Consider the following 27626-nt stretch of genomic DNA (forward strand, 5'->3'; position numbering starts at 1 on the left):
ACAAAATTCTTGCAATCAATAGAATGCTATATATATGGGGGATACAACCATCCCAGCTCTGCAGATTTTGCTGCAAAGAGACAGAATCATTAGATCCTTTGTTTTGGTACTGTCCATATGTAGCTTGTTTTTGGTCGTAGGTTGAGGAATGGCTGAAGAATTGTAACATTTACCTGGAGCTAACTCTGCAAATAGCACTGCTGGGTGATTTGAAGTCATAGTCAATCTGTAGAAACTATGAGAATAGAAAGGTTAAAACCTTTTGTGAAACATCACAGCACAGTTTCAAAATATATAGCAAATAGAAATCAAAACTAGATGGTGTTCAGTGATAGATGGGAGGGGTTGAGGGGAGCTGAAGGGTGGGACTAAAAATAACAAGATGATTAATGTACTGTGTCCGTAAGATGTATATACAGTGAGGGAAAAAAGTATTTGATCCCCTGCTGATTTTGTATGTTTTCCCACTTACAAAGAAATTATCAGTCTATAATTTTAATGGTAGGTTTATTTGAACAGTGAGAGACAGAATAACAACAACAGAAATCCAGAAAAACGCATGTGTCACGCCCTGGCTTATAGAACTCTAGCTAGTTTGGTCAGGGTGTGAATTTCTAGGTTTGTATTTCTATGTTTGGCCGGGTGTGGTTCCCAATCAGAGGCAGCGGTCGCTCGTTGTCTCTGATTGGGGCTCATACTTAGGCAGCCAGTTTTCTTGCCTGTGTTGTGGGTTTTTGTTGTGTTCCTGTTTTAGGCTTGTGTGTTAGCCTTTGGACCGTCACGGTTGAGTTTTGTTATTTTGGTTACTGGGTCGTGTGTTTATTCTTTAATAAACATGTACGCCTTTCACGCTGCACCTTGGTCCGTCCCGTTCCTTAACGTACGTGACAGCATGTCAAAAATTTTATAAATTTATTTGCATTTTAATGAGGGAAATAAGTATTTGACCCCCTCTCAATCAGAAAGATTTCTGGCTCCCAGGTGTCTTTTATACAGGTAACGAGCTGAGATTAGGAGCACACTCTTAAAGGGAGTGCTCCTAATCTCAGTTTGTTACCTGTATAAAAGACACCTGTCCACAGAAGCAATCAATCAATCAGATTCCAAACTCTCCACCATGGCCAAGACCAAAGAGCTCTCCAAGGATGTCAGGGACAAGATTGTAGACCTACACAAGGCTGGAATGGGCTACAAGACCATCGCCAAGCAGCTTGATGAGAAGGTGACAACAGTTGGTGCGGTTATTCGCAAATGGAAGAAACACAAAATAACTGTCAATCTCCCTGGGCCTGGGGCTCCATGCAAGATCTCACCTCGTGGAGTTGCAATGATCATGAGAACGGTGAGGAATCAGCCCAGAACTACACGGGAGGATCTTGTCAATGATCTCAAGGCAGCTGGGACCATAGTCACCAAGAAAACAATTGGTAACACACTATGCCGTGAAGGACTGAAATCCTGCAGCGCCCGCAAGGTCCCCCTGCTCAAGAAAGCACATATACAGGCCTGTCTGAAGTTTGCCAATGAACATCTGAAAGATTCAGGGGAGAACTGGGTGAAAGTGTTGTGGTCAGATGAGACCAAAATCGAGCTCTTTGGCATCAACTCAACTCGCCGTGTTTGGAGGAGGAGGAATGCTGCCTATGACCCCAAGAACACCATCCCCACCATCAAACATGGAGGTGGAAACATTATGCTTTGGGGGTGTTTTTCTGCTAAGGGGACAGGACAACTTCACCGCATCAAAGGGACGATGGACGGGGCCATGTACCGTCAAATCTTGGGTGAGAACCTCCTTCCCTCAGCCAGGGCATTGAAAATGGGTCGTAGATGGGTATTCCTGCATGACAATGACCCAAAACACACGGCCAAGGCAACAAAGGAGTGGCTCAAGAAGAAGCACATTAACGTCCTGGAGTAGCCTAGCCAGTCTCCAGACCTTAATCCCATAGAAAATCTGTGGAGGGAGCTGAAGGTTCGAGTTGCCAAACGTCAGCCTTAATGGCTTGGAGAAGATCTGCAAAGAGGAGTGGGACAAAATCCCTCCTGAGATGTGTGCAAACCTGGTGGCCAACTACAAGAAACGTCTGACCTCTGTGATTGCCAACAAGGGTTTTGCCACCAAGTACTAAGTCATGTTTTGCAGAGGGGTCAAATACTTATTTCCCTCATAAAATGCAAATGAATTTATTACATTTTTGACATGCGTTTTTCTGGATTTTTTTGTTGTTATTCTGTCTCTCACTGTTCAAATAAACCTACCATTAAAATTATAGACGGATCATTTCTTTGTCAGTGGGCAAACGTACAAAATCAGCAGGGGATCAAATACTTTTTTCCCTCACTGTAGTATGTATAATGTCACAACTTCTGCCGAGGCTGCCTCCCCTCCTTGTTCGGGCAGGCTTCGGCGTTCGTCGTCACCGGCTTACTAGCCACTGCCGCTCCATATATCATCATTCCATTTGTCTTGTCTTGTCAATTACACACACCTGATTCTTATCCCCTCATTAGTCTGTGTATAAGTGTTCCCTCTGCCCCCCTTGTCCTTGTGGGTGATTGTTTATTGTGAGAGTAGTGTAGCTCGGTGGAGCTACTCGCACTTTGTATTGCCGGGGTAGATATTTCCCCTGTGCCTGTATATTGTTGGAGTATCCCGTACCGTGTATTGCCAGGGTAGATAGTTTCCCCTATGCCTGTTTTCGTGTGTCGCTATCCAGCGCAATTGTGTACAACAGAATAAACTCTGTATTCGGTGATTTACCCTCCTGCGCCTGACTCCTTCTATCACACTCATCACATATAAGCTGGAAGTAGAATTAGGGGAGGGATGGTAGGGTTAGGGAAAAATAATAAAGGTAAATATATTTTTAAAAAAATGTTTTAGAACACCTACTCATTCAAGGGTTTTTCTTTATTTTTTAAACTATTTTCTACATTGTAGAACAATAGTGAAGACATTAAACTATGAAATAACACATATGGAATCATATAGTAACCAAAAATGTGTTAAACAAATCAAAATATATTTTATATTTGAGATTCTTCAAAGTAGCCACCCTTTGCCTTGATGACAGCTTTGCACACTTTTGGCATTCATGAGGTAGTCACCTGGAATGCATTTCAATTAACAGGTGTGCCTTGTTAAAAGTTAATTTGTGGAATTTCTTTCCTTCTTAATGTGTTTGAGCCAATCAGTTGTGTTGTGACAAAGTAGGGGTGGTATACAGAAGATAGCCCTATTTGGTAAAAGACCAAGTCCATATTATGGCAAGAACAGCTCAAATAAGCAAAGAGACAGTCGAAGGACATCAATAAGAAGAAGAGACTTGATTGGGCCAAGAAACACGAGCAATGGACATTAGACCGGTGGAAATCTGTCCTTTGGTCTGATGAGTCCAAATTTGCGATTTTTGGTTCCAACCACCATGTCTTTGTGAGACGCAGAGTAGGTGAACGGATGATCTCCGCATGTGTATTTCCCACCGTGAAGCATGGCGGAGGAGGTGTGATGGTGTGGGGGTGCTTTGCTGGTGACACTGTCTGTGATTTATTTAGAATTCAAGGCACACTTAATCAGCATGGCTACCACAGCATTCTGCAGCGATACGCCATCCCATCTGGTTTGCGCTTAGTGGGACTATCATTTGTTTTTCAACAGGACAATGACCCAAAACACACCTCCAGGCTGTGTAAGGGCTATTTGACCAAGGAGAGTGATGGAGTGCTGCATCAGATGACCTGGCCTCCACAATCACCTGACCTCAACCCAATTGAGCTGGTTTGGGATGAGTTGGACCGCAGAGTGAAGGAAAAGCAGCCAACAAGTGCTCAGCATATGTGAGAACTCCTTCAAAACAGTTAGAAAAGCATTCCTCATGAAGCTGGTTGAGAAAATGCCAAGTGTGCAAAGTTGTCACCAAGGCAAAGGGTGGCTACAATACATTTTGATTTATTTAACACTTTTTCGGTTACTACATGATTGCATATGTGTTATTTGATAGTTTTGATGTCTTCACTATTATTATACAATGTAGAAAATAGTAAAAAATAAAAACCCTTGAATGAGTAGGTGTGTCCAAACATTTGACTGGTAGTGTATATATATATATATTTTATAATATATGTATTTAAAATAATATATGTATTTAAAATATATATATTTATAAAAAAATATATGGGGAATTGGAAATGATGCAGACAGTTACATTGATAGAAGCTGCCACAATCTATCTGCACAATATTAAAGCTGATCTACCCCCCCCCCCCCCCCACACACACACACACACCAGGTTTTCTGATCCACGCCCCTACCTGGCAAATGTTCACGGCCAACAGCAAGCCCAAAAATTTTTTTCATTTGTAAGCTAGCGTTCGCAAATGTTTGAGAATGTTTTTGAACGGACCTCTGTGCTGTTAGTGCCAACAGTTGAAGCATTATGTATCACCTCGTGCTATTTGAAGTAAAAAATATTCTCGAAAAAAGCGAACTACATGATTGCAAGTATATCTCATTTCACTGCTTATTTGAGATAATTGCTCTTTATGGAGGTAAATCCTTATAAATCAACTGAACACGATAATAAATTACAATGTCAACATTTTATTAAAACATATTAGAATAAAAACTTTGGTTTGACAAAACATTAATAATTTAAAAAGCTGTGTGTGTGTGTGTGTGAGGTTTGTGTGTGTGTGTGAGCGAGTGTGTAGCCTACATGTCTGAAAATGTATGTAGTGTACAGTGGGGGAAAAAAGTATTTAGTCAGCCACCAATTGTGCAAGTTCTCCCACTTAAAAAGATGAGAGAGGCCTGTAATTTTCATCATAGGTACACGTCAACTATGACAGACAAATTGAGAAAAAAAATCCAGAAAATCACATTGTAGGATTTTTTATGAATTTATTTGCAAAATATGGTGGAAAATAAGTATTTGGTCAATAACAAAAGAACATTACACAACAAGTTGGAAATCACAAATTCAACAATGAGTGGTTTGGAAGGAATCAGTGGCTAATGGCAAGCATTGCAAAGCAACCACTAGCCTGCTATTCAGTGGAGTGAGTGTGTGGTCCAAGTCTGGGTTTAAGGGTCTCTTTCCAAGCTTAAAAGGATAAACATTCAACATTGGCCATGCTGTCAATCCAGCATGACTTCTGCCGCGTTCGAAACAACTGGAAACTCAGAACTGGGAAAATCTCAGACTTCAGTGAGTTCAAGAAAACTGTGAACTTGGAAAAGAATGAGCTCTTACTGGGAAAATATGTTTTGAATGGTCATCCAACTCGGAATTGTAAATCGGGAACTCGGGCCTCTTTCTAGAGCTCCGACCTGAAGATCACTGACGTCATGATTCGACCTTGTTTTTTTCCAAAGTTCCCAGTTGTCTTGAAAGCACCATAAATCCAGAGAATGCCAGACTTTGATGACAAAGTTGGATGACAAAATTTCCCCAGAAGGACCGCCGCGCCACCTTCCTGTTCAAGTGAGCACAACACAACAAGGTGAGTCCGAAAATGTATTGTATGCTGCTGCATAAATGATGTAAATATGCCAGGGAGATAAGTATACTGTAGCTAAGAAAGTAATACTAAGTGTATGTTGTGTAGTAAGCTGTTAGTAGCCCATGTGCCTCACCCTAATAATTTGCTCCCTTTTTCCCTCATAATTTTGCCTACTGTTCTGACTTGGTGGTGCACATTTAGCCTATAGCCTGTTTTATCATCATCGAATGTTGTAAGAGCTTTCATTGTCTGCTTATACGCCCCCTTTAATTATCCTACGGTTCTGACTTGGTGTACAGGGAGAATATTTTAAGAATGGCCCATGTTCTGAATTCTGTCGCTTTACATTTCAAAAGTGCTGAACAAATAGTTATATTGACTACGTCCGTCCTAGCTCACTCATTAATGTCTTAATCAAAATTATGGATTGCCTCTTATCCGCTCGTCGTCCCCTTATGCCGTAGTTTGTATGCCTATCTTTATTGTAAGTAGAAACCACATTTGTTTAAGCAAGTCAGCCATATCAGCTATGTTTTTTTAAAGGCAGGAAATGAGGCTGAATGAATGGTTTCGTTGCCAGACAAGGCTCCGCTGATAGCCAGGTGTAGCAGTGGTAAGGTCTTGGGACTCTGCTGTTGGGACAGCTTTATGTAGGCCCTAACAGTATGTGGGTACCGTATGTTACCGTTATAGTGCAATTAATGTGTTGTTTAGTGTTGTGTAGAGTCTTTGCTGGCATGCATCTAAAAAAAATATATACAGATATACAGTACATGCTAAAATCGCCACTGTATGTAGTAAATGTACAGTTGAAGTCAGAAGTTTAAATACACTTAGGTTGGAGTCATTAAAACTTGTTTTTCAACCACTCCACAAATTTCTTGTTAACAAACTATAGTTTTGACAAGTCGGTTAGGACATCTTCTTTGTGCATGACACAAGTAATTGTTCCAACAATTGTTTACAGACAGATTATTTCACTTATAATTCACTGTATCACAATTCCAGTGGGTTTACATACACTAAGTTGACTGTGCCTTTAAACAGCTTGGACATTTTCAGGAAATGATGACATGGCTTTAGAAGCTTCTGATAGGAGGTGTACCTGTGGATGTATTTCAAGGCCTTCCTTCAAACTCAGTGTCTCTTTGCTTGACATCATGGGAAAATCAAAAGAAATCAGCCAAGACCTCAGAAAAAGAATTGTAGACCTCCACAAGTCTGGTTCATCCTTGGGAACAATTTCCAAACGCCTGAAGGTACCACGTTCATCTGTACAAACAGTAGTACACAAGTATAAACACCATGGGACCACGCAGCTGTCATACCGCTCAGGAAGGAGACGCGTTCTGTCTCCTAGAGATTAACGTACTTTGGTGCGAAAAGTGCAAATCAATCCCAGAACAACAGCAAAGGACCTTGTGAAGATGCTGGAAGAAACGGGTACAAAAGTATCTATATCCACAGTAAAACTAGTACTATATCGACATAACCTGAAAGGGTGCTCAGCAAGGACAAGCCACTGCCCCAAAACCGCCATAAAAAAGCCAGACTATGGTTTGCAACTGCACATGGGGACAAAGATCGTACTTTTTGGAGAAATGTCCTCTGGTCTGATGTAACAAAAATAAAACTGTTTGGCCATAATGACCATCCGTGAAGCACGGGGGCCATGTGACAACTTGCCCCTTTGACAACATGCCCCGGTCTCCCCCAACATGCCCCGGTGTCCCCTCCCGGTGTCCCCTCCTATTATAATTCTATGTACTCTAATCTTCCAACATTACCATGGGTTGAAGAACTGAATGTGGCAATTTTCTGAATTAATCAAAACACAGTTTTCTTTCGATCGTGCATAAAGGCTCTCCAAACCTGTTTTTTATGATTCATAAATAATCTACAAGATCAGAGTATTTTAAAATCTACCAATTGGGGCTGAAACGGAGACGAATATGCATATATTTAGAAGGCTTTCTTTCATTGATCCCTAATATTCTGAACCCGTTTTCTCTATATATTCTAGTCTGTCGACAAATTTCTAACTAAATGGTGTACCTTATTTAAAGGGATGGCTTAAGATAAATGTGCTGAAAACCCCATTGAACGAAAACTCCACGAATTTGTTGGCCAACAAGTGGGAGGGTTTTCAGCGGTTTAAATGTATTCTGAACACACAAGGACCTGCAGAGGTTGTTACGCAACTAAGTAAGTTAAGTCTGAATAAATATTGAGAAGTGCGTAGGAAAGGCGAGCGTAGGAAAGTCATACATTCCTAAGTCGGGATCGGCCCCTTAAGCCCCTTGATGACTATGTGAGTGAAAAATTCTCACAATAATGGAGACAGGAAATGTTGAATCTCCTCTGCCCCTCTAGAGTTAAATGGAAATATATGTAATGAAACAAATCTTCTACAATAAAATTGGTATCTGAACTAACTCCCCTATTAATGACCCGATCTGACCTTATTTTTAATTTGACATTAGCTTAGCACTGCAAGAGTAGGTTCAACTTTTTAAAGCTGTTTTATAACATTTCATGTTCCAGAATGGTTTGTTGTTTGTAAAGTCACATTTCACAATTTAAAGTTTATTTTATTCCTCCCCCGTCCTATGAACTACTATGAAAAACTGTTTACAATTATTTCAAGTTTTACCATTTAAAGTGAAATGGAGTGAGAGAGAAACTGAGTGAAATGAAAGGTCATAAGTATTGATGCCTCCCGTTTGCAGAATGTTCTCAATCCTGTTTGTCACAGTCTTCTTGGCCAGCTGTTTGGCAATGCATGAGTAATAAGTAATATCACAATTCAGAATTATATAATTATATAATGGCTTTTGTGATTTCACTTCAACTTGTCTTTTTCAGTTAGACTTAGAAGTTCTTAGAGACAACTTCTGATGGTTTAATGCATTGCAGAATGTACTTTTTAGTTAATTCATTTGCACTTTTTTAATTATGTAAAGATCTTTGAGAAATGTGTCAGTAAAATTAAAACTATACATATAAATAAAATATACTGTATATTCTGTGCATATAGTGTAGGTGTATATATATATGTATATATTGATTATTAATATAGTAAACATATTGCCCATATTATTTTAGCCATCAAAGAACCATACTCGTATTCCTCTGCGGTGGGTCTGGGCACTGGCACCCCATTTGCCTCCTCCGGTGAGGGACGCATCACAGCGGTCAGAGTGTGGGAGAACAACAACAACAACTACTACTACTCCTACTACTACAACAACAACGTCTACATCAACGGGTGAGCAGACCCTGACCCATGAACAGACACCACTGACTCAATCCAACTACACTAACCAACAGACACCACTGACTCAGTCCAACTACACTACCCAACAGACCCCAAACAGACGCTTTCTTTCTTTCTTTCTTTCTTTCTTTCTTTCTTTCTTTCTTTCTTTCTTTCTTTCTTTCTTTCTTTCTTTCTTTCTTTCTTTCTTTCTTTCTTTCTTTCTTTCTTTCTTTCTTTCTTTCTTTCTTTCTTTCTGTTCATTGCATACTCAGTACATGACAAATAGTGTTATCATATCTAACCCCGAGTACAATGGAAAATGTCAGTCCTTGATACTCTGCAACGCTACCTATTTTCTCTGTCTGAATGTGCCTTATCAAAACACAACTAACATGAAAAGCCTGCTCTGTTTCTTAGGTTTCAGCTGAGATATGACTACACCTGGTCTCCTGTGTTTGGTTGCGAAGTGGGTGAAAAAAGGAGATGTAGGCAGTGAGCTGAGGCTTCTCAGCGGCCGCTCCGACGGTGCCGGCATCACCTCCATTGGAGCCCACTGGGGATTCATGTACATGGAAGAGGCTGGAAACAGCACCTCCTCTTAATTGAAAAAAAAGCATGTCTTGCTCTTTAGGGTGCTTTCCCGGATACAGATGAAGCCTAGTGCAAATAGAGATACTGGGGTGCAAAAGAGCAAAATAAATAACAATATAGGGATGAGGTAGTTGGGTGGGCTAATTTCAGATGGGCTGTGTACAGGTGCAGTGATCGGTAAGGTGCTCTGACAACTGATGCTTAAAGTTAGTGAGGGAGATAAGAGTCTCCAGCTTCAGAGATTTTTGCAATTCGTTCCAGTCATTGGCAACAGAGAACTGGAAGGAATGGCGGCCAAAGGAGGTGTTGGCTTTGGGAATGACCAGTGAGATGTACCTGCTGGAGCGCAGACTACGGGTGGGTGCTGCTATGGTGACCAATGAGCTAAGATAAGGCGGGGATTTGCCTAGCAGTGATTTATAGATGGCCTGGAGCCAGTGGGTTTGACGACGAACATGTAGTGAGGACCAGCCAACAAGAGCGTACAGGTCACAGTGGTGGGTAGTGTATGGGGCTTTGGAGACAAAACGGATGGCACTGTGATAGACTACATCCAATTTGCTGAGTAGAGTGTTGGAGGCTATTTTGTAAATGACATCGCCGAAGTCAAGGATCGGTAGGATAGTCCGTTTTACGAGGGCATGTTTGGCAGCATGAGTGAAGGAGGCTTTGTTGCGAAATAGGAAGCCGATTCTAGATTTAACTTTGGATTGGATATTCTTAATGTGAGTCTGGAAGGAGAGTTTACAGTCTAACCAGACACCTAGGTATTTGTAGTTGTCCACATACTCTAGGTCAGACCCGTCGAGAGTGGTGATTCTAGTCGGGTGGGCGGTTGCCAGCAGCGTTCGATTGAAGAGCATGCATTTAGTTTTACTAGTGTTTAAGAGCAGTTGGAGGCTACTGAAGGAGTGTTGTATGGCATTGAAGCTCGTTTGGAGGTTTTTTAACACAGTGTCCAATGAAGGGCCAGATGTATACAAAATGGTGTCGTCTGCGTAGAGGTGGATCTGAGAGTCACCAGCAGCAAGAGCGACATCATTGATATACACGGAGAAAAGTGTCGGCCCAAGAATTGAACCCTGTGGCACCCCCATAGAGACTGCCATAGGTCCAGACAACAGGCCCTCCGATTTGACACACTGATCTCTATCTGAGAAGTAGTTGGTGAACCAGGCGAGGCAGTCATTTGAGAAACCAAGGCTATTTAGTCTGCCAATAAGAATGCGGTGGTTAACAGAGTCGAAAGCCTTGGCCAGGTCGATGAAGACGGCTGCACAGTACTGTCTATTATCAATCGCGGTTATAATATCGTTTAGGACCTTGAGCGTGGCTGAAGTGCACCCATGACCAGCTCGGAAACCGGATTGCATAGCGGAGAAGGTACGGTGGTATTCGAAATGGTCGGTGATCTGTTTGTTAACTTGGCTTTCAAATTCTTTCGAAAGGCAGGGCAGGATGGATATAGGTCTGTAACAGTTTGGATCTAGAGTGTCACCCCCTTTGAAGAGGGGGATGACCGCGGCAGCTTTCCAATCTCTGGGGATCTCAGACGTTACGAAAGAGAGGTTGAACAGACTAGTAATAGGGGTTGCGACAATTTCGGCGGCTAGTTTTAGAAAGAAAGGGTCCAGATTGTCTAGCCCAGCTGATTTGTAGGGGTCCAGATTTTGCAGCTCTTTCAGAACATCAGCTGTCTGAATTTGTGTGAAGGAGAAGCGGGGGGGGCATGGGCAAGTTGCAGCGGAGGGTGCAGAGTTGGTGGCCGGGGTAGTGGTAGCCAGGTGGAAAGCATGGCCAGCCGTAGCAAAATGCTTGTTGAAATTCTCGATTATTGTAGATTTATCGGTGGTGATAATGTTTCCTAGCCTCAGTGCAGTGGGCAGCTGGGAGGAAGTGCTCTTATTCTCCATGGACTTTACAGTGTCCCAAAACTTTTTGGAGTTAGTGCTACAGGATGCAAATTTCTGTTTGACAAAGTTAGCCTTTGCTTTCCTGACTGCTTGTGTATATTGGTTCCTAACTTCCCTGAAAAGTTGCATATCGCGGGGGCTATTTGTTGCTAATGCAATACGCCACAGGATGTTTTTGTGCTGGTCAAGGGCAGTCAAGTCTGAGGAGAACCAGGGGCTATATCTGTTCTTAGTTCTGTATTTTTTAAATGGGGCATGTTTATTTAAGATTGAGAGGAAATTACTTTTAAAGAACAACCAGGCATCCTCTACTGACGGAATGAGATCTATATCCATCCAGGATACCTGGGCCAGGTCAATTAGCTGAGTTATCATAAGGTCCGGTGAACAGCAATAGGATAGTTCGGAGGTAGTTCGGGGGCTACTAAAGCACTAGCGAGCAAGAGGCCACAACTAGCGTGTGCTAGCGGGCCGGGGCTAGCAGATGGAATCTTCGTGGTCGACGTCGTAACGACATCAGACGATTTCGTCGGCAGACCAGTCGTGTAGGATCGGCGGGGCTCCGTGTCAACACTAGGTGGTCCCGTCCGGTTGACAGAGAGGTAGATAGCCGGGAGATGGGCCTAGCTCAGGATGATTAGCTAGACCACAACGTCCATTTTGTTGCAGCTAGCTGGTAGCGATGATTCCGGAGTTAAAGGTCCAGTGATTCAGTGATTCCGGCAGAAAAACTGATATGTTCTGGGTCGATAACGTGCTGTGCAGACTGGCCGAATAATAGTCCAGACTAGAGCTGGTTGGTGAGTGGTGCAGGCCACGGACAATGGTGAAAAACCGCTAACGGTAGCTGATAGCAAGTAGCTAGTTAGCTGGCTACTCCCGTCCGGTAGACCTAGAGGTAGATATGAGCCTGGCTCTAGGCTAGCTCGAGGCTAACTGGTGCTTGCATCGGGGGCAGTGGTGATTAGCCAGACAGCAACATCCATTCGGTTGCGGCTAGCTAGTTGCGATCCGGTGATTAATGTCCAGTGATTAAATTAATCCCGCAGAAAAATCCAATGTTCTGGGTGAAATACCGCTAACTGTGGCTAATAGCAAGTAGCTAGTTAGCTGGCTAGCTAGTTTCAACTGGATATTCTAGATAAAAGGTAAGTCAATAATAGAATCCGTTCCACATTGAGTGAGGCGGGTTGCAGGAAAGTATATTTTGTAGAAGGATGAAAAGTCTGATAGGGAAATATGTACGAAAAATACAAAAAAACAGGGTATTTACAGGCTATTTACAGACTGTGACGACCCTCCCACTCTGTCTGCCGTATTTTCTCTTTGCTCTTGTTTCCTTATTAGGATGCCGGTGGGCGGAGTTTGGAGGGTCGTCAGCTATATGGGAAACACCTGGGCCGGGTGTGTCCCAGGATAAATGGACCTCTTCCACATTCATTAAGGAGACTCTCTCCAGGCAGATACTTTGATTTTGGTTAAGACATTTTTGTGGCCTTTTTGGATTGTTTGCTTTGGCACTTATCAACACTTTTCTATATTACATTTATGCAAGCAAACACTCACTTACACTACTGATTACTGATTACACACGCCATTGTTATTTCAGTTAGTTACTTTAATTAATAAATATATACTTTGAGTACTCCTTGTCTCCACGTGTCTCCCTTTTGTTACGAACTTGAGCCGGTTCGTGACAAGTGGGGGTTCGTCCGGGATATTGAACTGGTTGTGTTTGGGAGAACGTGGAGTTAATGTCCAATTCTGTAGGGTCTTTCGTTGTAAATTTTGTTAGTTTGTTTGAGGTTGATAGGCCAGTATTGGTTGCCTTTGGGTTTTGTACTGCGTTGGAGAGAGTACATTGGTTAGTTTCCAGTCCCTGCCCAGCCTGGAAACTCTTGCTCTACTCGCTGTTGGGACATCGGTCTGAGGAGGTGAGTACAATCGGCTGTGTACCTCAGTGGGAGATTGGGTAGGGTAGTGACATTTGCTACCCGGAGCTATAGCTTTTTCCCCTGATAGGCTTAGTGACGTGTTTTGTTTTGGGATATGTTGGGCATGGTTAAATGTTTGTTATTTTTGTGTGGTGTCAGTGGACTGAGCAGTTGTCTCGGGGGCACATCCGTGGCTTGGGGAAATCTACCAGTGTGCTGGGGGGTTTAATTCCTTGCCAGCGGGCTACAGTGCGTAATTACCCACCGCGAATCTGCACGAAGACTAGGGTTGAGTTATTGTAGGTTTTGGGGAAGCTCCATATCCCAGCTCTCTTCTGTGGTGCTCGGTGTGATTGTCATTTCTCTTGTGTCTGGTGTGCTCAGCAGAGGGGTTGAGCAAGATTATTATGATATATATATATATATATATTTTTTTTCCTGATTATGGCGTCTAATGTAGATGAGTTCATTCGCTTTCCATCAGAAGAACTGTTGGAATTATGTACTAAAGAACAGCTGTTGAAGGTTGCTGAACACTACAAGGTTGAAATTAGTGATAAACGCCTATAAAATTCTATTAGGTTAATATTGAAGGCCAATTTGATGGAGAGTGGTATTCTGGATGTTACCACTGGGGCAGCCTCTGCTGAGGACACGTTGTCTCCCCGATATGTTACAATGACCGCTCCATCGGTTAGTCATAGTGGTCTTCTTTTTGAACAGCAGAAAGAACTGCTTCTGTTACAGCTAGAGCATGAACAAAATGGACAAAGAGCTAAAATGGAGCATGATCGTGTAAAATATGAAAGGGAATTGGAATTTAAACAGGATATGGAGCGTGCTAAAATCAAGCTGCAACAAGAGCGACTAGAGTTGGTCAGGGAAGGAAAGCTCTCAGGGGAGAGTTTGCTCTGGGAAGGTGACCCAGAGTTACCTAGGGGTCGTTCCTCTTTTGGTCGTAATCCAGACACATTTGATGTTGTAGGGAATTTACGGTTGTTGCCCCAGTTTAATGAAAAGGACCCGGAGACATTCTTTTCGTTGTTTGAGCGTGTTGCTGACGCTAGGAGTTGGCCTGATTCTGATCGCACTTTGATGTTGCAGTGTGTGCTGACTGGTAAAGCGCAAGAAGCATATTCAGCTCTTAGTGTAGCAGACAGTGTTAGTTATGAGAAGGTTAAAATGGCTGTGTTAAAGAGTTATGAATTGGTCCCTGAGGCTTACCGCCAACGATTTAGAACTTTAAAAAGGGATGATCAGCAGACTCATGTTGAGTTTGCGCGAATATTATCTTCACAGTTCAATCGCTGGTGTTCTGCCTCTGCAGTTATGACTTTCCAAGGGCTGTGTGATCTGATTATGTTAGAACAATTTAAGGACACAATCCCTGATCGTATAGCGACGTACATTAACGAACGAAAAATAAAGACTGTCGCTGAAGCTGCGGTTTTGGCAGATGAATATGTGTTGACTCACAAAAATGTTTTTGCAGAACCCCGTATTCGGAGTGAGTGGGGGCGTTCGCAGAGATTTGGGCCGCGCTCGCCGAGATACTTCGGTTCCCGGGCAGAGTTTCATTCAAATAGGGTTGAGCCTGATACCCGTGGTAAAACTGACGTTGGTCAAGAATGTCACTACTGTCAAGAATTAGGTCATTGGAAAAATGAATGTCCGATTCTTAGGTCTAGGGGTAAATTCAGTACAGGGGCTTATGGTAAATCGAGGCCTGCAGCGTTAGCCGCGCCTGTTCCACATCAGTTCACTCATGACGCATTGTCTCATGCCCGGAGCCAGGTGAAGGCTTATATTGATCCCGACTATTTACCTTTCGTTACGGAGGGTTTTGTGTCTATGGTAGGAAGTAAGAACTTAGTGCCAGTAAAGATCCTAAGAGACACAGGTGCCTCTGAATCATTTGTGTTGGAATCTGTGTTACCCTTCTCTGCGGAGACTGATTCGGGGAATAGTGTTCTAATTAGGGGAATAGGTTTGAACACTCTGTCAGTTCCATTGCATAAACTGATGTTGGATTGTGGACTGGTGAAAGGTGAGGTTGTTGTGGGGGTGCGTCCTTCATTGCCAATTGAGGGTATTGACGTGATCCTTGGAAATAACTTGGCTGGGGAGCGTGTGTGGCCTATCGTGTCTCCATCTTTAGTGGTTTCCACTAAGCCGTCAATTGTAGGGATTCCTGATGAGAGTGCGCAGAATTTCCCAGAGGTGTTTTCTGCGTGTGCAGTGACGTGTTCTATGATCCATGACGACCTGGTCACGGAGCTGGCTAACGAGAATACCATAAAGAAGTCTGTTACTGTTTTCCCTGTTATCCCGTTATCTGTATCCCGCTCCGATTTAATCGAGGCGCAACGGACTGACCCTACATTAGAAGAGTTGCGGGACCAAATTGTGCCTGTGGAACAGTTGGGAGATGTCGCACAGGGTTATTTTCTCCAAGAGGAGGTCCTGATGAGAAAGTGGATGTCTCATGGTAGTTGTTTTCTGGGGGAGGCGATTAGTCAGGTTGTGGTACCAGTTAAGCTTCGTGAGTTGGTGCTGACAACTTCTCACAACGACGTTGCTGGGCATATGGGTGTGAGAAAAACCTACAATCGCATATTACGACATTTCTTTTGGCCAAGATTAAAGAGGGATGTTTCTGATTTCATCAAAACTTGTCACACCTGTCAATTAACTGGTAAACCTAATCAAGCTATTAAGCCGGTACCACTGTTCCCTATTCCTGTACTCAGTAAACCTTTTGAGTATCTGATTATTGACTGTGTTGGTCCTCTGCCTCGTTCCAGAAAGGGTAGTAATTATTTGTTGACTGTGATGTGTCAGACCACTAGGTTTCCTGCTGCCTATCCTCTCCGGTCTATCACGACTAAGTCTGTGTTAAAAGCTTTGACTCAGTTTTTCTCACTGTTTGGAATCCCTAAGGTCATTCAAAGTGATCAAGGATCTAATTTCACCTCTAATCTCTTTGGACAGGTTCTCCAACAACTCCATATTAAACACAACTTGTCTAGCGCTTATCATGCCCAAAGTCAAGGAGCACTGGAACGTTTCCATCAAACGCTTAAGTCTTTGTTGAGAGCTTATTGTACTGAGATGGATAAGGATTGGGAGGAGGGGTTGCCTTGGTTACTGTTAGCTGCTAGGGAGGTTTCACAGGAGAGCACAGGTTTTAGCCCAAATGACCTAGTGTTTGGACATAAGGTGCGTGGGCTTTTATCTGTTCTCCAGGATGACTGGAAGTCTCCCGAGCCTCCTCAGTCCCTGTTATCATATGTGTGTGATTTTCGGAGACGCTTGTATGCCGCTGGTGAAATGGCTAAAGAGAAGCTATCATCTTCACAGGACAGGATGAAGAGCATATATGATCGGCGAGCTGAGCCTCGTCACTTTAGTCCAGGTGATCAGGTTCTGGCTCTGCTGCCAATTGTTGGTTCTCCTTTTCAAGCCAAGTTTCAAGGTCCATATACAGTGGTGCGCCAGTACACTGAGCAAAATTATCTAGTTGCCACTCCAGAACGGAGGAAAGCACACCAACTGTGCCATATAAATTTGTTAAAACCCTATTATGCACGTTCCTCTGAGACTGAACAGGGGGAGTCTACAGAGGACGGTAAGGCTGTTCTTTTGGCTGATACTGTTTATTCCCTGGATTCTGGTCATGCTAGGTCTGTGCAGGAGCAGGAAGATGTTTCTGGTCCCGACGATTGCATACTGCAGGGTAGATTGAAGAATTCAGAGACACTGGAGATTTTAGATAGTCTTCTTACTCATCTACCTGTTGATGGGCGGAAAGAGATGGTGGGTCTGATTCGGAGATTTCCAGGGTTGTTTTCTGATACACCAACACGTACAAACTTAATAGAACATGATATTGACATTGGAGATGCTGACCCCATTCGTCAACGGTTCTATAGAGTTTCTTCAGAGAAACTGCGTTGTCTGGATGCTGAGGTCAGGTACATGCTGGAGAGTAAAATAGCAGAGCCTTCTTTCTCCAGTTGGGCTTCTCCCTGTATCTTGGTCAGTAAATCGGATGGAACAAACAGATTTTGTACGGACTACCGTAAGGTAAACGATGTCACTAAGCCGGATTCATTTCCTCTTCCTCGGATGGAGGACTGCGTTGATCAAGTCGGCGCAGCTAAGTTTGTGAGCAAATTTGACCTGTTAAAGGGCTATTGGCAGGTGCCACTGACGAGTAGGGCACGTGAAATCTCTGCCTTTATTACACCTTTTGGTCTGTACTCGTATTCGGTTATGAGTTTCGGGCTGCGTAATGCGCCTGCAACTTTTCAGCGACTTATGAACAGGGTTGTCTCTGGTCTGGCCGGGTGCGCTGTTTATCTGGACGATGTAGTGATATATGCAGATACTTGGGAGGAACATCTGTCCCGTATTCAAGCCTTGTTCGAACGTCTGGCTGCGGGTCGTCTCACGATAAATTTGGCTAAATGTGAGTTTGCTCAGGCGACTGTTACATACCTTGGAAAGGTGGTTGGGCAGGGTGAAGTGCGTCCTGTTCGGGCTAAAGTGGTAGCTATTGATGCTTTTCCACTACCAACTACTAAAAAGGAACTGATGCGTTTCTTGGGAATGATTGGGTATTATCGTGGTTTTTGTAGGAACTTCTCTACTGTGGTCGCTCCCTTGACAGATTTGCTGAAAGCTAAGGCTGTGTACGTATGGTCTTCTCATTGTCAACAGGCTTTCGAAGATGCAAAGAGGTTGCTTACTTCAACTCCGGTACTGGCTGCTCCTCGTGTGGATTTGTCATTTACCTTGCAGGTGGATGCTAGTCATGTGGGGGCGGGTGCAGTGTTGCTGCAAGCAGATGTGGCTGGGGTTGAGAGGCCTGTTAGTTTCTTTTCCAAAAAGTTTAACCATTATCAGTTGAACTATTCGGTCATTGAAAAAGAAGCATTAGCACTTATATGGGCGCTACAACACTTTGAAGTGTATGTTGGGTCGGGTGTAGTACCTATTGTGGTCTACACCGACCATAACCCTCTCACATTTTTGAGGTCCATGAGGTGTCCTAATCAGAGGATAATGAGATGGTGTTTATTTTTACAATCTTTCCATCTAGATGTGCGGCACATCCGGGGGACTGATAACGTGATTGCTGATGCGCTCTCTCGTGCGCCCTGTTCATGAATATTGATGTGACCGACCAGTGTTTGATTTTGTCATGTTCTATCTTTCCTGTTTGTCCCCTCCTAGTCTTGTGTTTTTCTTTCCTCTTAAAGGTTGCTTCCTGTGTAAAGGTTGCTGAGGTCTGGAGAGGAGGATGATGGGTGGGGCAAGTGGAGGGGTGAACATGTACAAATTGTCGGTTTGGGACGCAGGGGCTGGTACGTTGGTCCGGGGTCCTTGTTGGTCCCCGGTCTTATGGGGGGGGGGTGTGACGACCCTCCCACTCTGTCTGCCGTATTTTCTCTTTGCTCTTGTTTCCTTATTAGGATGCCGGTGGGCGGAGTTTGGAGGGTCGTCAGCTATATGGGAAACACCTGGGCCGGGTGTGTCCCAGGATAAATGGACCTCTTCCACATTCATTAAGGAGACTCTCTCCAGGCAGATACTTTGATTTTGGTTGTGACATTTTTGTGGCCTTTTTGGATTGTTTGCTTTGGCACTTATCAACACTTTTCTATATTACATTTATGCAAGCAAACACTCACTTACACTACTGATTACTGATTACACACGCCATTGTTATTTCAGTTAGTTACTTTAATTAATAAATATATACTTTGAGTACTCCTTGTCTCCACGTGTCTCCCTTTTGTTACGAACTTGAGCCGGTTCGTGACAAGACACACGACAAAAACAGAACTGCACTACTACGCCACTCTTGTCAAGAGGGCACAACAGCATGCCGCCCCGGGTCCTCTCCAAATACTATGGACGTGTACAAACAAACCAGCTACGACTGTGGTGGGGGCACGCGTAGACAAGATGGCGTATTGAATAGAAAGCGGTACAAAACACCTCAAGATAAAAACATAATATTCAAAATCAGTAAGTTAGACTAAATATTAGCATTTCATATATTCGCAGTTAATATAATTCAATCTGGATAATAACACAAAACAGATCATAAGGCTAGAGAAATATATCGACAAATATTACAACAACACGCAACAACCAAACATGACTGAAGATAAGCGTGGAGAGCCGATCCCCAAAAGGAAACGCGACTCATCGACTGATACAGATGATATATGCTTTTCACCACTGGGTATGGTAAGTGTGGAAAGCGACCTGTTGAAGTCGATAAATGACAAATTGGGCATACTAGAATTGGTCAGTAAAGACGTAAAAGAGTTGAAAGCGAGTCTTCAAATGAGTGACGAAAAAGCTTTGGTAATGGAGAAAGAAACCAAAAAATTAAAAGTGACAGTCTCTAAAATGGAAACGGACGTTAGGGAACTAAAAAAGGAGAACAACCTTCTGAGAGAAGCCTTACTAGACATCCAAACTAGATCGATGAGGGAAAATCTAGTACTTACGGGTATTCAGGAAAAGGAGGAAGAAATAACAGAGAATATTTTGAAGGACTTCGTGCATACAGCGCTACAAATCCCACTCGAGGCTGTCGATAAAATCCAACTCGAACGTGTATACCGTTACGGAAAAAGAGGACAGAAATATGAGCGCCCAATCGTTGCCAAATTTCCTTTTTTTAAGGATAAAGCTATGGTAAAAAGCCTAGGAAAAAGACTTGCTGGCACGAAAATAGGCATGAATGATCAGTTCCCGAGGGAGATTGTAGAAAGGCGCAAAGTTCTGTATCCAATCTTCAAGGAAAACAGATTAAAAGGGAAACGTGTTGCACTCGTGGTGGATAAGCTATATATTGACAACCAAATGTTCAGAGACACAAAGACTACTCCATGGCTATTCTAAAAGTTGTAATAGAGGAGTCGATTATTGGAGCACCTGATACTAGCAATGATAGGGATTGTAATATTAAATAACATTTATAGTAAGTATAGTATTTTATAAAAGGATAAAACGTATAATACATCTTTAAATACAAATAATTAGAACATGGCTTTTTTGGCGGGAGGTTGTTGTGGTTGGTCCTGTGTTCTCTCTGGCGTCCTTTCCCCCTTGCGGCAGATGTGGATGCGGGTGCGTTTGCACGCTCGGCCCATTTCTTCCGCAGTCAACCATGTGGTGTGCATTTTTGTGTTTGAAAAGGTGCGGCGTTAAGTGAGTGAGAGGGGAAATGGTTGCATATCCCAGAGCCGACCGGGGGTCTATGAGCAGGGGTAGTGAGAGAGAGCTTTCAATTTTGTGTAGATGAGGGATATACATTTTTAAATATAGTATACATCTAATCTAATTTTTCATTGTCCTATCATGATGGAAAGATCCCTAACCCTATAACCTGGACACCCACCTGAGCGACCCATACACCAAAGAGAAGTTCCCATCTCTTTTATGGACCTGCTGTGAGTATGCAGCCTAAACAGAGAAATAAATGCGGTCAGAGACCTACTTGAGCAGCACCGCCCCCTCATGATTCTGAGCCTGCCTGGCAGGGTTGGTCCTACAAAGCCAGAGCCCCCTGATGGGAGAGCATAATATACAAGGAAATTCTCAAAGCCGCTAATGAGAACCTTGACGACCTTTTACCTAGCCGGTGGGGATTCCGGTGGGGTACGCCCACCCAGGTAGTGGCAGTGCTGGCAACACTGGCTGCAGTAACCCATGGGGAGGGGGTCACACTCGGACAATCAGAGAGGGGGTTTATCATTGTGGCCCAGGTGGCACAAAATAATCAAAGGTCTAACCGCACGGAGATGCTTGGAAAAATGGTTACAACAGGGGATCAGAGTGTTTGTGTCTCAGGTGAAGAGGGTGGATCTGATCTCCATCACCTAGGACTTGACATAGATTAAGTAGATTAATCAAATCTCACATTGTTATTAATTTCTGCTCAATCTGCATGCTTTCTCAATCAGCTTTAACTGTATGTGCACTCATAAATCAGGTTATTTCTCGAGTTGGGCTCTGGGATATAACAGCTGTTGAGTATCTGATTTTATGGTGGATTGTGGAGGAGGGGGGTTGAGTGTGTTGGAGTATGTGAGTATGTGCGTGTGTGCTTGTCTGGCATCTGTTGTGGGGGGGTGGGGATGTTGGGGGTATGGGATGGAGCACGGGAATTATTTGCTAGGATAATAATTGCTTGTCAATGAATTAAATGTTATATAATGGCAATCCGGGTTATATGTTAGAATCCTACTCGTGAACTGCCGACATTATTACACATATTAATTGATAATGATGGAAAATAGGATATGCATAATTTTTTTTAAATAGTTATATAGATATATATATAGTGAGGTGAAAGCAATGGAAATGCTTTTGGCGGTTAATCTGCTTCTGTTTTGTGGGTGGCACTGTGTGCTGTTTTCGATGGATGGGTCCTGGCCTCTCGGGGCCTTAGGGATCCGGAGGGACGTGGGTGGGATGCTGATCACTGAGATGACGGCTCAACTTGGGATGGGGAGGGGCTTTAGCGGGGGAATTAGTGGAGAACAATTGAAAAGTTACTCTGTAGCAATGCAAATATCACGGTACAGCTATATGGACACTCAATCATTACGGTATTTTTTATTGGTAAATGTACAAACATATATAATGATAAATAGACTTGAAACTTGTATCTCATTATGGTGTATGGTGAAATAAGTATAGCCAGTTATAATTGTAATGGCTTAGCTGATAATAACAAAAGAAGAACAATATTTACATGGCTCAAAGAGAAGGAATATAATATCTATTGTATACAGGAAACTCATTCAACAATTCGAGATGAAGTAGCGTGGAAAAAAGAATGGGGGGGGGGGGGGGAATATACTTCTCCCATGGGCAAAGAAATTCAAAAGGGGTGATGATATTAATTAATAGTAATTTCGATCCGAATGTGCAAATTGTCAAAATAGATACGCAAGGTAGATGGATTATTTTAAATATGTTATTGGACCATAAACAGATATGGCTCATTAACCTTTACGGACCAAATAATGATGATCCACAATTCTTTGACAATATATACAATAAATTATCAACCCTGCAAGCAATTCAAGACAATATTATTATGGTGGGGGATTATAATACTGTTTTTAAATAGCTCAATGGACCGTAAAGGAAATCACACCACAAACAATCACCCACATGCTCTTAAGGAAATTGTGAATGTCATGGATACATTAGAACTAGTAGATACAGTGGGGGAAAAAAGTATTTAGTCAGCCACCAATTGTGCAAGTTCTCCCACTTAAAAAGATGAGAGAGGCCTGTAATTTTCATCATAGGTACATGTCAACTATGACAGACAAAATGAGGAAAAACAATCCAGAAAATCACATTGTAGGATTTTTAATGAATTTATTTGCAAATTATGGTGGAAAATAAGTATTTGGTCAATAACAAAAGTTTCTCAATACTTTGTTTTATACCCTTTGTTGGCAATGACACAGGTCAAACGTTTTCTGTAAGTCCTCACAAGGTTTTCACACACTGTTGCTGGTATTTTGGCCCATTCCTCCATGCAGATCTCCTCTAGAGCAGTGATGTTTTGGGGCTGTCGCTGGGCAACACAGACTTTCAACTCCCTCCAAGGATTTTCTATGGGGTTGAGATCTGGTGACTGGCTAGGCCACTCCAGGACCTTGAAATGCTTCTTACGAAGCCACTCCTTCGTTGCCCGGGCGGTGTGTTTGGGATCATTGTCATGCTGAAAGACCCATCCACATTTCATCTTCAATGCCCTTGCTGATTGAAGGAGATTTTCACTCAAAATCTCACGATACATGGCCCCATTCATTCTTTCCTTTACACGGATCAGTCGTCCTGGTCCCATTGCAGAAAAACAGCCCCAAAGCATGATGTTTCCACCCCCATGCTTCACAGTAGGTATGGTGTTCTTTGGATGCAACTCAGCATTCTTTGTCCTCCAAACACGACGAGTTGAGTTTTTACCAAAAAGTTATATTTTGGTTTCATCTGACCATATGACATTCTCCCAATCCTCTTCTGGATCATCCAAATGCACTCTAGCAAACTTCAGACGGGCCTGGACATGTACTGGCTTAAGCAGGGGGACACGTCTTGCACTGCAGGATTTGAGTCCCTGGCGGCGTAGTGTGTTACTGATGGTAGGTTTTGTTACTTTTGTCCCAGCTCTCTGCAGGTCATTCACTAGGTCCCCCCGTGTGGTTCTGGGATTTTTGCTCACCGTTCTTGTGATCATTTTGACCCCAGGGAGATTATCAGTGGTCTTGTATGTCTTCCATTTCCTAATAATTGCTCCCACAGTTGATTTCTTCAAACCAAGCTGCTTACCTATTGCAGATTCAGTCTTCCCAGCCTGGTGCAGGTCTACAATTTTGTTTCTGGTGTCATTTGACAGCTCTTTGGTCTTGGCCATAGTGGAGTTTGGAGTGTGACTGTTTGAGGTTGTGGACAGGTGTCTTTTATACTGATAACAAGTTCAAACAGGTGCCATTAATACAGGTAACGAGTGGAGGACAGAGGAGCCTCTTAAGGAATAAGTTACAGGTCTGTGAGAGCCAGACATCTTGCTTGTTTGTAGGTGACCAAATACTTATTTTCCACCATAATTTGCAAATAAATTCATAAAAAATCCTACAATGTGATTTTCTGGATTTATTTTTCTCAATTTGTCTGTCATAGTTGACGTGTACCTATGATGAAAATTACAGGCCTCTCTCATCTTTTTAAGTGGGAGAACTTGCACAATTGGTGGCTGACTAAATACTTTTTTTCCCCACTGTACATTACTCTTACTGAATTTCCACATGGGCGAGGATATTGGAAATGTAATCAAAGCCTATTGGATGATAATTTATTTATAATTAGAACAAAGGAATTTATAACTGACTTTTTCCAACATAACATAGGTACAGCGAATCCCCTTATTGTATGGGACACCTTTAAATGTGCCTTTAGAGGCCATGCAATTCAGTACTCATCTCGAAAACAAAAGCAATTTAGTTCAAAAGAGTTTATACTAAGAAAGGAAATAGAAAGTCTAACAGAACAGATAGATGGCAATAAAAACTGTAACATAGAGGCTCAGAATAAATTAGAGGAAAAACAAAAAGAAATGGAGAAACTTATTCAAGAAAGATCAAGTGTAATATATTATAAAAATAAAGCAAAATGGATGGAATATGGGGAAAAATGCACAAAATTATTTTTTAATCTTCAACATAGGAATGCTACCAAAAATAACTTAATGAAACTGGTTACAATTGACGGAGTCACCCATAATTCACCAAATGATATTTTGAAGGAAGAAACAAAGTTCTTTAAGCATATGTTTTCTTTTCAGTCGCTTCCATCTCCTCTAACTGAAGCTAATTGTAGAGATTTTTTTTCTATTGATAATGTCAAATTAACAGCCACACAGAAAGACTCATGTGAAGGTGAAATTACAGAGGAGGAACTTCTGGATGCAATTAAAGCCTTTAAGTCTGTAAAGTGGTTATCCCACTGGCTATAAGGTGAATGCACCTATTTGTAAGTCGCTCTGGATAAGAGCGTCTGCTAAATGACGTAAATGTAAATGTAAGTCCGGGAAAACTCCAGGGTTGGATGGCATACCAGTCGAGGTATACCAAACCTTTTTTGATATACTAAGAGGACCGTTATTAGCATGTTTTAACCACTCCTATGTAAATGGTAGATTATCTGACACTCAAGAAGAAGGTCTGATCTCATTATTACTGAAACAGGATACAAGTGGAAAATATAAAGATCCAGGCCATTTACAAAATTGGAGGCCCCTTACACTTCAGTGTTGTGATGCAAAAAATCCTAGCAAAATGTATAGCGCATAGAATTAAAAAGGTATTGTCGGATATTATTCATTCTAATCAGACAGGTTTTGTTACATGGAAGATACATTGGAGATAATATAAGGCAAGTATTGGAAACAATAGAACACTATGGAAAATATGGGAAACCAGGCCTGCTATTCATAGCAGACTTCGAAAAGGCATTTGATAAAGTTTGACTGGGGTTTATATATAAATGCCTGGAGCATTTCAATTTTGGAGAATCTCTTATAAAATGGGTCAAAATCATGTATAGTAACCCTAGGTGTAAAATAGTAAATAATGGCTATTTCTCAGAAAGTTTTAAACTGTCAAGAGGAGTGAAACAAGGTTGTCCACTATCGGCATATCTATTTATTGTGGCCATCGAGATGTTAGCTATTAAAATCAGATCCAATAATAATATCAGATGATTAGAAATCCAGGGCTTAAAAACAAAGGTGTCATTGTACGCTGATGATTCATGTTTTCTTTTAAATCCACAACTAGAATCCCTCCACAGCCTCATAGAGGATCTAGATACATTTTCTAACCTCTCTGGATTACAACCAAATTATGACAAATGTACTATATTACGTATTGGATCACAAAAAAATACAATTTTTACATTACCATGTAGTTTACCAATAAAATGGTCTGATGGTGATGTGGATATACTCGGAATACATATCCCAAAGGAAATAAATGATCTCACTTCAATGAATTTTAATAGAAAGTTAGCAAAAATAGATAAGATCTTACTACCATGGAAAGGAAAATACCTGTCAATTTGTGGAAAAATCACCCTGATTAACTCTTTAGTATTATCCCAGTTTACCTATTTGCTTATGGTCTTGCCTACGCCTAGCAAACAGTTTTTTAAATTATATGAGAAAAAAATATTCAATTTTATTTGGAACGGCAAGCCAGACAAAATTAAAAGGGCATATTTATATAATGAATATGAATTCGGAGGACAGAAATTATTAAATATTAAAGCATTAGACCTATCACTAAAAGCTTCAGTCATACAAAAGTTATACTTAAATCCGAACTGGTTCTCAAGCAAATTAGTAAGATTGTCTCACCCAATGTTCAAGAAAGGCCTTTTTCCCTTTATTCAGATTACAACAACTCATTTGCAGTTATTTGAAAAGGAAATAATCTCCCAAATATCACTATTTCTAAAACAAGCCATAGAAAGTTGGTTGCAATTTCAATTTAATCCTCCAGAAATGACAGAACAAATAATGCAACAAATATTGTGGTTAAATTCAAATATACTAATTGACAAAAAACCTTGACAGAATGTTTAAAAAAGGTATAATCTTCGTAAATGATATCATCGGTACATGCAGCTAACAAAAACATATGGAAATGTCTGCTCTACCCAAAATTACAACCAAATAATTGCAGCCTTACCGCAAAAGTGGAAGAGGAAAGTGGAAGGGGGAGAAAGTAAGGAACTTGTCTGTCGGCCTTGCATTAAAGAACATAATTGGTTAAGGAAAACTGTGATAAATAAAAAAGTATATCAGTTTCACTTAAGGACCAAAGGATTGACAGCCATCCCATATAGATTGCAAAATAGTTGGGAAGAGATCTTTGACGTACCGATCCCATGGCATAGTGTTTATGAACTGACACGCAAAACGACACCTGATTCAAAAATTAAATCTTTCAATTTAAATTATTATATAAAATTCTTGCTACCAATAGAATGTTATTTATATGGGGGATACAATCTTCCCAGCTCTGCAGATTTTGCTGTGAAGAGACAGAATCATTAGATCATTTGTTTTGGTTCTGTCCATTTGTAGCTTGTAGTTTTTGGACACAGGTCCAGGAATGGCTAAAGGATTGCAATATTTACCTGGAGCTAACCTTGCAGATAGCATTACTGGGTGATCTGAAAAGTCATAGTCAATCGATCAATAATATAATAATAATTTTAGCAAAAATGTTTATTTTTCATTCACAATCTGTAGAAGCAATGAGAATAGAAAGGTTCAGAACTTTTGTAAAACATCACAGTACGGTTGAAATATATATGGCAAATAGAAATCCTATATGGATGGTGTTAAGAGATAGATGGGAGGTATTGAATAGAGTTGAAGGATGGGACTAATAACAAATAACAACAAATAATAACAAAGATAGCTAATAATGTAAGCATACTGTGTCCATAATAAGTATATAGGTTGTATGTTGGGAGCTTTTGGGAAAGAGCACAGTTAGAAAGATATGGCATATAGAAGCAAACCGGATGGACATCATGAAAATTATCAGAGAGGTTGAGAGTAGAAGAAGTTCAGGAGCAAAAAAATAAAAAATAAAAAAATTATATATACAGTGGGGAGAACAAGTATTTGATACACTGCCGATTTTGCAGGTTTTCCTACTTACAAAGCATGTAGAGGTCTGTAATTTTTATCATAGGTACACTTCAACTGTAAGAGACTGAATCTAAAACAAAAATCCAGAAAATCACATTGTATGATTTTTAAGTAATTAATTTGCATTTTATTGCATGACATAAGTATTTGATACA

The 27626-nt window shown here is 41.6% G+C and overlaps 1 pseudogene across 1 annotated transcript; it reads left to right on the forward strand.

Annotated features, from left to right (window-relative positions):
* Positions 1-8235: 8235 nt before the first annotated feature.
* LOC311107525 lies at positions 8236-9366 on the forward strand (annotated as a pseudogene). The gene is made up of 3 exons: positions 8236-8287; positions 8611-8773; positions 9182-9366. The product of its transcript is annotated as an uncharacterized misc_RNA (transcript).
* The last annotated feature ends 18260 nt before the right edge of the window (positions 9367-27626 follow it).

The sequence above is a fragment of the Coregonus lavaretus genome, assembly GCF_964263955.1.
Source record: "Coregonus lavaretus genome assembly, chromosome: 3".
NCBI lineage: Eukaryota > Metazoa > Chordata > Actinopteri > Salmoniformes > Salmonidae > Coregonus > Coregonus lavaretus.